The following is a 13,507-nucleotide window of genomic DNA, read 5'->3' on the forward strand; positions in this document are numbered from 1 at the left end:
TAGCCATACCGTAAATGGATTGCTCCCATGCGGTATTGCCGGGTGGCGTACGGCCACCACGTCGGCGGGCACCACACCTGTCTGGGGCAAGGCGAACTGCGCCTTGCTGTGCCGGCACTGCCTGAGGCTGCAGGACTGCATTCCCCCTCTGATCTGCTGGCCCAGGAACAGGATCAGATGTTGCGGAGTGTGACCCTGCATCCGTAACCACCGAAGGCGTAGCTGCCAACACTGACATCCACATGGAGGGTACTGACCCTGGTGCAGGTGGGTGAGACAGAACAGAATCCCTCCCTGGAACACTCACCAGCGACGGCACGTAGGTCTCATCCGAATCAACACCTGAGTACAGCTCGGGGGAGGTGCAGCCAGAGACACCCCTTGAGAGCACGACCTGCAGCACTTGTGGGTTCTCCCCCACCACCACACCACGTCCCTCACTGGTGGTTGGTCGGCCCTGGGACACCTCCTGGGTCTGCACCATCTCCACAACCCCAGCAGTATCAGGTGCGTCTTCCCCTGCAAAGACATGAAAACAAAGTGATGGAAACAGGCATTAGCACCATGGCACACATTGAGGGCTGAGAAGCAAGAGAACCAGTACTTGATTGACACATGTCCCACATGACTAAAACCCTCCCATGCATGCACCCTCACTGCGTATGAAGTGCAGGCAAATGGCACACACTGATGACACCAAGATGGAAGATGAACAAATTTTCTGCATGCTGCCTGGCAGTGGCATCACACATTGGCCTGTGATTGGCAGGTGAAACACACATGCCATCACACAGATGGCATGTACCATTGCTATTGAGTGAAGATGGAGAGGAGGGCAGCACCTATTCATTCAGTCCAGTTCCCGCATGTAATAGCTTTTCTGATTCTAACAGGTCAGATTTTTCACCTGGAGCTGCCAGTCTGAAATGGTCAAATTGCACAGGGACATGTGTGTACAAATGATATCCAGGTAACAAAGTCACTCCACTTTACCATACTCATGTCAGACATGTGACTAGTGGACAGCGACATGCCTAGTGAAACTGGTGGAATGCAAACAAACTGACTGAATGAACAGTGAAAAATAAGCAAATATGTTGTGTCAAGGTGACACTTCAAGGGCAACTGGCGTGCAGTTGTGCTAGATGTCTACTGTTGGCAGAAGGGATACTGCTATGGCCAAATGCAGCTGCGCAGGAAGTATTGCATGAAGCACATGGCTGACCCATACGACTGAGGCGCACTCACTCTCACCTGGCACCCAAACAGAAGCCCTCACACACACACCATGCACATGGATGACACACACATGCATGTGCACTCACCGGACAATGCCTCGTAATCAGCCAGATCTCCCACGCCTTGGATCTGTTCCTCCGTGACGTAGGTCCCAGCGACTGACTCATGTGGAGTGAGTTCCATGTCTACTACTGGAGACCCACCTCCAGTCACTAGAGTTGCGGCATGACTTGAGGCCAGCTTACTCTTTGCCCTGCGCTTTAGGTCATTCCAGCGCTTATAGCAATCATTGGCTGTGCGCCTCACGATTCCAAGGGCACTTACGAGGTCCGCAACGGTCTGCCAGTGTGCCTGGCGTTGTGCAGGTGTGGTCTTGGATCCTGCAACAATGACCATCTCGTTGTCATGTCCGGACACATACTCGACAAGTGCATTCAGTTCGTCATCCGTGAAGCTGGGCTTCCTGGACGGGCCGGACTGTGTAGCCGTGTCTGGGGCATCAGCCTGTGCCGGACGAGCACTCTTCCTCTTCCGCTTGGAAGGTGGTGGTGATCCTGAGTGTCCTGCGCCGCTCTGGACACTAGGGGCAGGAGCCCTGGTGGACTCTGTATCAGGAGTGTGGGATTGCACACTCAGCATGGGAGTTGGTGCAGGCATTGGCTCTAGTGTGATGGTGTCAGGGGGAATGTCAGCAGCATGGACTAGGACCGACACTGTCCTGGCTGGGTGTGTGAGGGCTGGGGTGGATGGAGCCGCAGCTGCCCCTGCAGCCACTCCGCCCTGCCTCCTTGGTGCAGCAGATGACCTTGCTGCCCCAGATCCACGTGGCATGATGGCATCAACGTGCACCAGCGCACGTGTCGTAGCCCTGCTGACCTGGAAGTCAGCCATGGAGTCAGCCAGGTCTGGTGCCACAATGGGCTGGTCCAACAAGGGCTGAGCATGGATGGTGTCAGCCACTTCAGCCTCAACGGGAGGGGGGGAGGGGGGGGAGGGGGGGGTGATGGGTGCCCTTGACTGGTCCTCCACACATGGGGGGACAGGCTCACCCTGCAAGTTACGACCACGTCCCCTACCGGATCCACCACGGCCACCACTTGTGGCTCTTCCACCTTTGCCACCCTTACGGAATCCTCGCCTCCCAGCCATGGCACTGATATTAATGTGCGTATGGGAGTGGCTGTAGACAATTGTCCTGGGCAATTGGGGGTCAAAGGGGTTGGGTACCAGATGGTAATTGTACCCTAGTGCTCTAGCACGGCTGATTGTAACCCCTGGGGAAAGATGACGGGTCACGCAACGCACAGGAGGCCCAAAAAAGGGAGATGACGTGCACGCAACCCCTCCTAGACCACGTGTGCAGAAAGAAAAACCTGCACTACACTGTGGCACCCAGTAACACAAGAATGAACGTATGCGTGTCACACGCAGCCTAGAATGACCTCTGAAGGGGTAGGCTACACACGGGGCAAGCACAGAAGTTGGATACGTGCGTGACTCACCGTCTGCCAGGTAAAAGAGCGTGAAGAATGAGCGCGTTTGGCTGGCTAAACCCCCCCCAAAAGAAGATGTGTACGCTGTCTGAGAAGACAGGACAACAGTAGAAGGGGACACTGTTTGAGGGAACAGGCCCAGGTAAACCAGTAAAAGAGAAAAAAGAGAAAAAGCTGTCAGAGGTAACAGGGAATACGAACTGGAAACGCCGTGAAGTAAATCGCGTGTGAAACGACAAGAAGTACAGAATTCACCCACTCGCTCTCCACGAAAAGCACGTACAAGGAAATGGTGTTCTACATGTACCTTATATACAGGCCCACACGTACAGCGTCACTTACGCGGCGTGTACGTTCACCAATCACACGCTTTGTCACTCCTGCGTGTAGATCCATTTTCACCAATCACACGCTTTGTCACTTCTGCGTGTAGATCCATTTTCACCATTCACACGCTTTGTCACTTCTGCGTGTAGATCCATTTTCACCAATCACACGCTTTGTCACTTCTACGTGTACATCCATTTTCACCAATCACACGCTTTGACACTGGGACGTGTCACGCAACAATTTCCTGCACGTGCAGGTGACTATAGGCGCGCATATGCTGTTGACGGGTTTACGCGCTAAGGGCCTTTGCTGACGTGTGGGATTTCACTCCCTATCAGGCTGTCCACGCGTTCACACACGAGAGACCACGCTCCTGGCCAGGAGGCCAAATTACTGCCCCCCAGAGCCCTGAGCACGCTCCCACCTGCCATCTGCTGCTGCCTGACTGCCTGCTGGCCACGTGCCCCACAGTGCTGGTGGGTGGGGGTGTTGGGAGACATGGGTGGGGGCCTGGTGGAGGGTGCCCCTGCATTGGTGGGGGTGGTGGGAGACATGGGTGGGGGCTTGGTGGAGAGTGCCCCTGGTGGCGGGGGGGTGGGGGTGGTGGGAGACATGGGTGGGGGCCTGGTGGAGGCTGCCCCTGGTGGCGGGAGGGTGGGGGTGGTGGGAGACATGAGTGGGGGCCTGGTGGAGGCTGCCCCTGCACTGCTGGGGGGTGGGGGTGCAGGGGGACATGAGCAGGTGTGCAGGGTAGTCCCCTGTTTTGTAGGCTGCCTGCAGGGGCCGTGGAGGGTGTACAGGGAACACCTGTGAGGACCCACCCAGCCTAATCGCGTGTGATGATTCCCACGCACCCCTGTAATACACGTACCCTGGCCAATCGCGTGTTAAACTTCCCGCATACCCCTGTAATACACGTACCCTGGCTAATCGCGTGTTAAACTTCCCGCGTACCCCTGTAATACACTTACCCTGGCTAATCGCGTGTTAAACTTCCCGAATACCCCTGTAATACACGTACCCTGGCCAATCGCGTGTTAAACTTCCCACGTACCCTGGCCAATCGCGTGTTAAACTTCCCGCATACCCCTGTTATACACGTACCCTGGCCAATCGCGTGTTAAACTTCCCGCGTACCCCTGTAATACACGTACCCTGCCTAATCGCGTGTTAAACTTCCCGCGTACCCCTGTAATACACGTACCCTGGCCAATCGCGTGTTAAACTTCCCGCGTACCCCTGTAATACACGTACCCTGGCTAATCGCGTGTATAACTTCACGCGTACCCCTGTAATACACGTACCCTGGCCAATCGCGTGTTAAACTTCCCGCGTACCCCTGTAATACACGTACCCTGGCCAATCGCGTGTTAATCTTCCCGCGTACCCCTGTCATACACGTACCCTGGCTAATCGCGTGTTAAACTTCCCGCGTACCCCTGTAATACACGTACCCTGGCCAATCGCGTGTTAAACTTCCTGCGTACCCCTGTAATACACGTACCCTGGCTAATCGCGTGTTAAACTTCCCGCGTACCCCTGTAATACACTTACCCTGGCTAATCGCGTGTTAAACTTCCCGCGTACCCCTGTAATACACGTACCCTGGCCAATCGCGTGTTAAACTTCCCGCGTACCCCTGTAATACACGTACCCTGGCTAATCGCGTGTATGACTTCACGCGTACCCCTGATATGCACGTTACCCGCTTTGCGTTCCTTGTTTGGCAGCCCTGTAAACTGGTCCAGGGTTAACGCAGCCCTTTGCGATGATTTAGCGATTTTGATGGCTTTTCCTTGCGCGAGGGCGTTCTTGGGGGCGTTACTGGCGCTGCTGCAGGGTCGCTGCGATACTCTGCGCCACGGCTGGTTTGGGAGCATGTAATCCATGAATACGCTGTGCGCGGAAATCGGTTTTAGCGCACGTGCCTGGCGCAGTCAATCGCACGCGGACAGTCTGCGCCAGCCGCTTGCGACACTTTTCAGCGAAATTCTATGAATTACCCTGTAAGTGTTGTCAGGATTATTGGTTGCATTTCTGTGAAGGACTAACATTTGCAAACATAATTGATCTAGTTCGTTTAAGTAAATGTTTTCAACAATTGTTGGCAATTGGAATAGCATATTGATTTCTACATTTGCATAGCAATTTACACCAGTTGTATTTGAAAATGTGAATGGACCAGACAGCTCTCTGTCCAAGTCATTTGTTGGAAGTGCGCGTTGTTTCTTTGAAAAGGTAGTTGGTTTTGTTTATGCAGTAGATCCTTCTTTGGTTGTGGTCATTGATGAAGTATTAGCTTCTTTTAATTTTGTTGGATGTATTGTTGTGAAATCCTGTATAATTTGAGTCTGAACTAGTTTTCTTTTACACACTTTTGCTTTTTGAGGAACAGGACAGGTTTTGAGATGGGGTGCGTAGAGTGCACATAGTCTATTGTATTCTACAATGCAAGGAATGTCATTGTTTACTTTACATGCATCAAAGTTGACTAGAAATGGTCCTTCAATTGTACGTAGGCATGATAGTGCTACATAGCTCATGCCTTCTTTAAACACTGTCTATCAATGCGTGATCTAGACCTTGTGATTTATGAATGGTGACTACGTATGCTACAGATAGAGAACATTGTTCTCTTCATACATACATGTCTTTGAAAAGAAGGAATCGGGCTTGCTATCCAAAGTATATATTGACAAACTGAATGTTGTTGCCATGTGGGTATGTTTGAAAGCCAACAACTGTACCAAATGCTCCATTAACTAGTCCTTGCTCCACGTCAAGGTTACGTTTGAACATTACTCTACAGTTTAAAGCTAATTCTTATATTTTCTCTAAACCAGCTGTGTTAGAAATAGAGTTTTCTAAGGTATTTAGTCATGCTGTGACTTGTTCACAAATGGGTAGTGTCAAACTGTGCATATCCAGTTTGTCTATGGAGCAATTTGAACTATTGGGTTGCATTTGTTTTATCAACATTGTTTCATTGAATTGTGCACCACCTGCAAGAGTTGGCATCAAGGACATGCAGTTTACATTTGTGTGTGCTAATTGTTCCATGACATGAGACTGAATATTATGCACTTAATGTTGCATTTAATTTTGTTGCCTTGTAGCGGTTTGTTTAGTATTGGTTTGTTTAGTATTTACACAAAAATGAGGACTACAATAAGTTAAACAATTCTTTTATATATATCTTGGTACAAGATTACATATAAATGGGATATGACCCAACACGAACAACCTGATTAAGAGGAAGCAATGACCCTCTGTATTGGTAAGTCATGATATATAAGAGTTATGTTTCATGAAATACATTTAGGTCTGACATAACCGTGACTAATTTAGTATCCATTCCTTGTCTATGTATGTTTGTTTGGCCATTCCCTTCTTCCTCTTACCCTTCCCTACAATTTGAATTGTATGGCATGTCAAATTACTTCCTTGGTGTTTAATATGCTTTTTTGTATGAATGCCAACATTTTTTTCTTGTTTTGTTTATGATGTTCTTTGATTACATATGAATATGGTGGAACTTATTTTTCCATTTATATGACGTAATACCGGATGACTCCTGTTTCATTGGTTTTGTTGATTTGGCATTGGATATATGGACTTTTTTAAAATTCTGTATGATTATCTATTTACTTTTTTTTTTGTTTTACTTGTGTTTAATTGTATTACAATTTACTTTTATTTAATTTTTGACTAGAATAGTATGAATATACAAGCCCTGTTTTGAGAAAGGCCAGAGAAGGCCGAAACATGTTTCAACAAATAAAGGGCGACTTTGAAAATAAATAAAGGGCGAATTTGAAAATCTCATAACATTAAAACACTTTGGGCCTCATTAGGACCCAGGCGGTAAGGGGTTTACGGCGGCGTAAACAGCGCCGACCCTTACCGCCTGATTCCGAGGTCTCTTAGCGCCATGGAGGATTTAACACCTGCTTTCAGCAGGTGTTAAAATCCATGGCGCTAAGGGACCTTGTTGTTAATTACGCCACCGTAATTTACGGTGGCGTAATTAACGCCTTCCCCACTCCCATTATGCCCTATGGGGCAAAAATGGGAATGGGGAAGGGTAAATGGGGATTGGGGACTTACCGCCCCGCCAACCTCGGAATGGGGCGGTAAGTCCGCCAACCAACATGGCGTAAACGTAGTTTACGCCATGGTGGTAAAGGTACGACCCAGGCGCTTTGATTCTAAATGGGCACAATGTCCTGGATTTCTTTGCATGCTTCTGCATACTTGTATTACAAAGCCAACATTAGGTTGGATACCATGTCCGCCTCTTCTATTAGCAGCATTTTCATTTGTTTCAACACTCTGCGTAGTTCCATCGCAGCTTCTGGACACAGTTTGTAGTAGTCTAATTTGTTTTGGTGTTCTACTGGAAGGAATAGCAATCGGTGTAAAGTGACACTGCCTATGTTGTAGGTGGCTAAACCTCTAGGGGCAGTTATAACAGCTGACAGTTTGTTGTTTGTCAATTGTTGGAGGAACTTGCTGATGATTTTTTATTAAGAATGTTTTCCCTGAACCAGATTGACCACTCACATATAGCAGTATAGGTTTGTAGTCTTGACAGGTACACGTTTTACGTTTGTGCTGAATGCCATGGTCAATTTGTTTTGTTATTTCTAGGAAAATGCTATGCTGTTCATTGTTTAATTGTGATTTGAGTATAGCAAAGTCTTCTGTAGACCCTTCATACTGGTACATGGCATTTTCTACTTCAGCCATTGCTAATTCAGCCTCATTTGCTATGCGTGGCTGCCCAACTGGTTCTTGGCTTCCTGTTAGAGAAGATTGACTGCTGTCAGGAGTGTCTGTATTTAGTTGTGCCTGGAGTTCTTCTTCTTCTTGCTGTTCATTGTCTAACATTGTTTTGTACTGCGTAACATTTATTATAGTGCTTTCATTTGCTTTGAAAGCATGTTCATAGGAGTCATGGGTATCTAACACATCTTCTTTTCCCCATGGTTTAGTAGGGTCATGTAATACATGTAATACAGTTCCTTATGTTGAGGATTTTTTAATGACAATTTCATGTGATTAATTGAGCTGCATTTGGTAGTTTCACTAGGCTGCCTTCACAATTTTTCAACTCTGTATCTACCTTTCTTCTCATCAAGTCTAATATTATTTTTGTATGTGAAGTTTTTGGCTATGTGGTGGAGACACACGGTTTCCAAAGCGGTACACCTGTCTGGGTAGTTTGGGCCTCATTACGACCCAGGCGGTAAGTTACTGCCTGGGCCATGACTTTACCACCATGGCGTAAACTACGTTTACGCCATGGTGGTTGGCGGACTTACCGCCCCATTCCGACCTTGGCGGGGCGGTAAGTCCCCAATCCCCATTTACCGTTCCCCATTCCCATTTTTGCCCCATAGGGCATAATGGGAGTGGGGAAGGCGTTAATTATGCCACCGTAAATTACGGTGGCGTAATTAACTCCATGGTCCCTTAGCGCCATGGATTTTAACACCTGCTAAAAGCAGGTGTTAAATCCGCCATGGCGCTAAGGGACCTCGTACTCAGGCGGTAAGGGTCGGCGCTGTTTACGCTGCCGTAAACCCCTTACCGCCTGGGTCGTAATGAGGCCCTATGTGTCTAGTAAGTTGTTTGTCTTGGCTGTTGGGATCATTTTTGGCTATTGTTTCTATGTCTTCATATGATTTGAGAACTCTTTTTTCTGGATTTAACAGGACCAAGGCTTAGCCATACTATGTTTTCAGATTTTCCATTCAAGGCAGCACTGGTTAAACGTTCTGCAGCTTCCTATGCAGCCACATTTCTCTATGGGATGGCATTTTTATGCCTAAGCTGTACAATTTCTTTGACAGTGTTTTGTCAGATGAAATGTCGTCCCAGAGGTCTTTGAGCTGTGTTTTTTCTGCCTTGGTTAAGTAAGCTGTGAAATATCATGCAACTGCAGTGGAATTGTCTGCAATGTATTGCACATCTATATTTGCATTCCATGGGAAGGCTATCATTGCATTGTAATCATTGATGTACTTTGATCCTTCTGTTCTTTTTATGCAGTATGAGTTCTTAGGTGATTTACCTTTCACACTATGTCTAACTGAAGACATGAAGTTGTTCACTTGACCTGTTGTAAATACTAGTCTAGGGAAACCAAAGTGGCATTTGGTATAGTATTTCCCTTTGTTTTTATATTTACGCCGACAATACTTCCCACACTTGTGTCTTTGAAATTGTAAAATGTTTGCATGTGAGTCACTATGGGTAATTTGTGAAGAGATTTCACAAGTGACATATTTTTGAATGAACTGAAAAACAGTGGAATCACTTTCCTGACCTAATTTATGAACATCTTTAATCCACAAAAGCATGGGGATGTGTGGTGCGCCTCTGGCTTGGTATTATTTTATCCAAAAGAAGTGTTGCACTTCTCCGAGGGGAGGCACTGTTTTATTACAAATGAAGTTTAGCATGGCAATAAAGCGATGATGGAAATATCTTGATACATTTACAGGATCTAGAGAGCAGAGTTTTCCTGATGTTTTTATATCTATATTTCATTTGTTTTTGTTTCCTATGCATAGGAAATCGTGCAAATCTTCCCATGCATATTCTGCACGACTTAATGTCACAAACCACGTGGGTGGGCCAAGGTTTCTTATCATACAGCGTACTTCTCTGTGTCATCAGAACCAGTATTCTTTTGTACTATGCATGTTTGCTAAAAGATTTATAATGCTTGACTGTAAAACTTAATCTTTTTCTTGCACATTTTGTAGTAATTGCATAGCAGGCATATTTTGAAAACTGGTACCTGATTTTGATGTGTGTGCAACTCCGTAGCATAGAGTTGCTAGTTCACATTCAAAGACAAGGTGGAATATGTATTCCACGTTATATCTGAATATGGGGTCTTCAGAATATATTCGGAAAGAGCAGTATTCTGATGCTGTTATTTGTGTGGGTCTTTCATCGTACCTTCCTCCTTTTTCAGTAGGAAAGAGTAGAGGAAAGGCTTGTGCTTCTACACTTTTTTCCCATATGCTGATTGGAGATCCTTTGGCTTGCCACATTTGGTAAGTTTCCAGTGCATTATCTATGGTGTTTTTAGAGTGCAATGGGTGAATTGTATAATGGCCTAAAATATTGGATTCTGTTGTAGGATCTAGGAGTTAAAATTGGCCAGTTCCTGACGAGTCGTGAATTATTTTGGTGGTTTACCTCAGGTTTTATTCAATCTCTATTTCTTTGTAGTATTCATTGTTGTCTCTTAGATATTGCAGGGCTTCTGTAACGTTATGTAAGTCCACAAGTTGCTGTCAATTTCTTTTGTAGGTATGACATTTATTAGAATAATCAAAGATTGATCTATTGGCCGTTGCACTCCCAGAGTGTGTACATTTTCTTTGAGATCTAATGGTAAATAAACTACTTTGCCAGAAATGCATTTCAGTAATTCAGAGGGAGGTAGTTTTGCTGTTTATGGTTTATGGTTGAAGGTGTATTATTGCTTGAAATAGGTGCACTGTTTGAATTATAATGCTCTCATACAAATTAAGTTGTTGCAGTGGTTTTGGTAGTGGGAATAATTCCAAGTTATTAGTGATAGCACGTGAGGTATTTGGTTGTTGTCAAGTTTTGCAGTGCAGTATCTGCAAAGTATTGAGGGGTTAGTAATTTAGTATTTGTTTTCTGCTATAAGATAGAGAGGTAATTGGAACCACTTCACATTTTCATTGTCTTCTATTTTGTTCATTATGTCTACAGTTTTTATATTATTTTTATAAACAAAAGTCCTGTAGCAACACACACACACACACGGTTTGATACTTCAGCAGATGTGCCTTTACACTTTAGTATTTCTTTTTTGTATGTGTGTAGTAGAAGGTTGCCATCTGTAAAGTTGTTGCTACTCTATTCTAAAAGGTATTGAATTTTGTAAGTGGCTTTCACTTCCAAATTATTTTCTCTGGATGTGTTCTATTTCTCCGAGAAATTTTATTTAAATTGCCTAGTGCTAAAGAAGGACTTTCGGCATAGTACAGTTTATGAACGAGATTTCTTACAGTTGAATGGTGTATTCCTATCATTTTGATATGGTGGAAGGTGTCCCTGTAGTCCTGTGTATTTTCACACTGGACAGTAAACCATAGTTTGTAATAGTTTTATTTTCAATGTGTCTTTGCCTTTCACATACTGATTGAGGAACTGGCATAAATATGTGAAAGATTTTTTGCCTATCTTACACATTGATATGCACACCCATTTGTAGACTGGACACATTGGTTCAGTGGAATGGAGAGTGGATGCTAAGTTTGCTGGAGATATTTGTGTGAGCAGCATTTCTTGATCCACGATGGTATTATTAACCTTTTCATATCCTTGTCCACTTCTATGTATGGCAATTGGGTTTTTTGCTTTTGTTTGTAAGCTTTTTCATTGAAATAGGGTTCTGTGATGGTGGTGTGACTCCACTCACCTGCACAGATGTTTGTGAAGCTATCCCCGAACTAATAAAAAGTGTGACACATGTGCAGCGGACAGTTACGCACAGGCGCAATGTTCGTAGGAACCTGAGAGTGGGATGCACATGTCCACTAGCGTACGCTGGGCAGGGTTCAGGTCCCCAAACTAATTAAAGGTGCATCACAACTTTATGGACATTCAAAAGGGTTATGCGTTCTACGGACACCTCCATTTTGAATTCGGACAATACGAACAGGGAGAGTATCTTTAGAACACCCCCATTTCAGTTAATCATGGACAGGTGGACAGGTTATGTGTCCTACAAACCCTCCATTTTCATTGAGTACAGTACGAACAGGCATAGTGTCCTTAGTACACCCCCATTTTGGTTAATTGCAGACATCGTGGACAGTTGCGCCATCCGCAGACTCCTAAACGACCTTTAAAAAAAATGAACACAGACACATATAGGAATAGTATATATAATACTTTATTAATATACAAAATACATCAGTGATGTCATCAATGATATTCGTGATGTCATCTTTGATGTCATGAGTGTTATTCTTGGCAGTGCACGGTGGTGGCACGAGTTATGGTTGGTTAGCTTACCATAACTGGCAAATTTCAGGGGTTTTTCAGTTTTAGTTGTAACAATAACGTCCCTTTAACAAAGTTTTTTAATTGAATTTGATAGGTTTTTTTTAATATATATATATATATATATATATATATATATATATATATATATATATATATATATATATATATATATATATATATATATATATATAGTAAAACAAGGGGAAAAGTAATTGCACTTCTCCACATAAGGACAGCACTCTTCGCGGTTAGGACGCCAGTATGGATCTCCAAAAAATAAATCAATTCACCATTCGCCAAAGGCCATATCCAGTTTTATTCAAGGCATTAAACTCACGACGCGGTTCGCAACGCTCCCGTTGTTTGCTCACATATACAATATGATGAGGTTGCAAACTGCTTTTAAGTACAGAAGGGCTCGATCCCGCCCAACACATTTTGTCCTTCTATTTCAACTCTTGAAATACCCCATAAGCATTCTATGTTGAATGCTGGCGGCCATTTTAAGATGTGTGAATTCCCATACATAGTGTATTAAAGTGAATACTTTTTTAGAGATATCACAATTATGTTATAAGGCTGTACATTGTGTAGTAACATGTTTTCATTTTCCCAATGATTAAAATATATTATTGTAATAATGATTAAAAAATGAAACCTGCTCGTTATGCAATTACATATTATTCCCAATCACAGCCTGGAGTTACAATTGAGTGCTGGCATCGTGTAATTAAACAATTGATTAACTAATAGCATACTGCCCGAAATGGATTTTCTATTTGCAAACTGTATCCGTGTGAAGAGCTGTATTTTTCCTAATCACTACGTATTTCGTAGGTTCAAGATTATTAAGTGCATATTGCTGTAAACATAACTCTCAGTCCATTTGTCTTTAAAAACCTAAAGTGCATAATGAAGCCAATTTGGGTTTTTCCTTGGGTGGATTCAAGATAAAGAATTTCTTCAGTCGGATTTTTCTCATGTATTTGAAGAAGTCTATTCTGGTTTCCATGTAATCATAGCTTGCTGTGGGGCAGAAGTTAAATCCATATTGGAGAACTTTAGTTTGTTCCTCGTTGAGCGTGTAGTTTGAGAGGTTGATGATGCTTTTATCAGGTTTATCTGGTTCTATTGTGCCTTCTTCTTCCCAGAGCGTGTTCTTGTTCCTTGATCTGACTCTGAGCTGCTTGTGCCCTTGTCCCCTCCTTGTTTTTTTCTTCCTCCTGGGCCTTGGTTCTTCCCCCGTCCTTTTCCTGCATTTTTTGCAGGATTTTTGCTGCCATCTAGACCGAGCATCCTCATCTCCTCTAAAAAATTAGTTTTCTTGGGGGGATTTACATTACTGCTAGCGGAGGCTTCAGAGTCTGAAGTCATGGCTACTT

The sequence above is a fragment of the Ambystoma mexicanum genome, chromosome 6q (genome assembly GCF_040938575.1).
Source record: "Ambystoma mexicanum isolate Mex_15411 chromosome 6q, UKY_AmexF1_1, whole genome shotgun sequence".
Lineage (NCBI taxonomy): Eukaryota > Metazoa > Chordata > Amphibia > Caudata > Ambystomatidae > Ambystoma > Ambystoma mexicanum.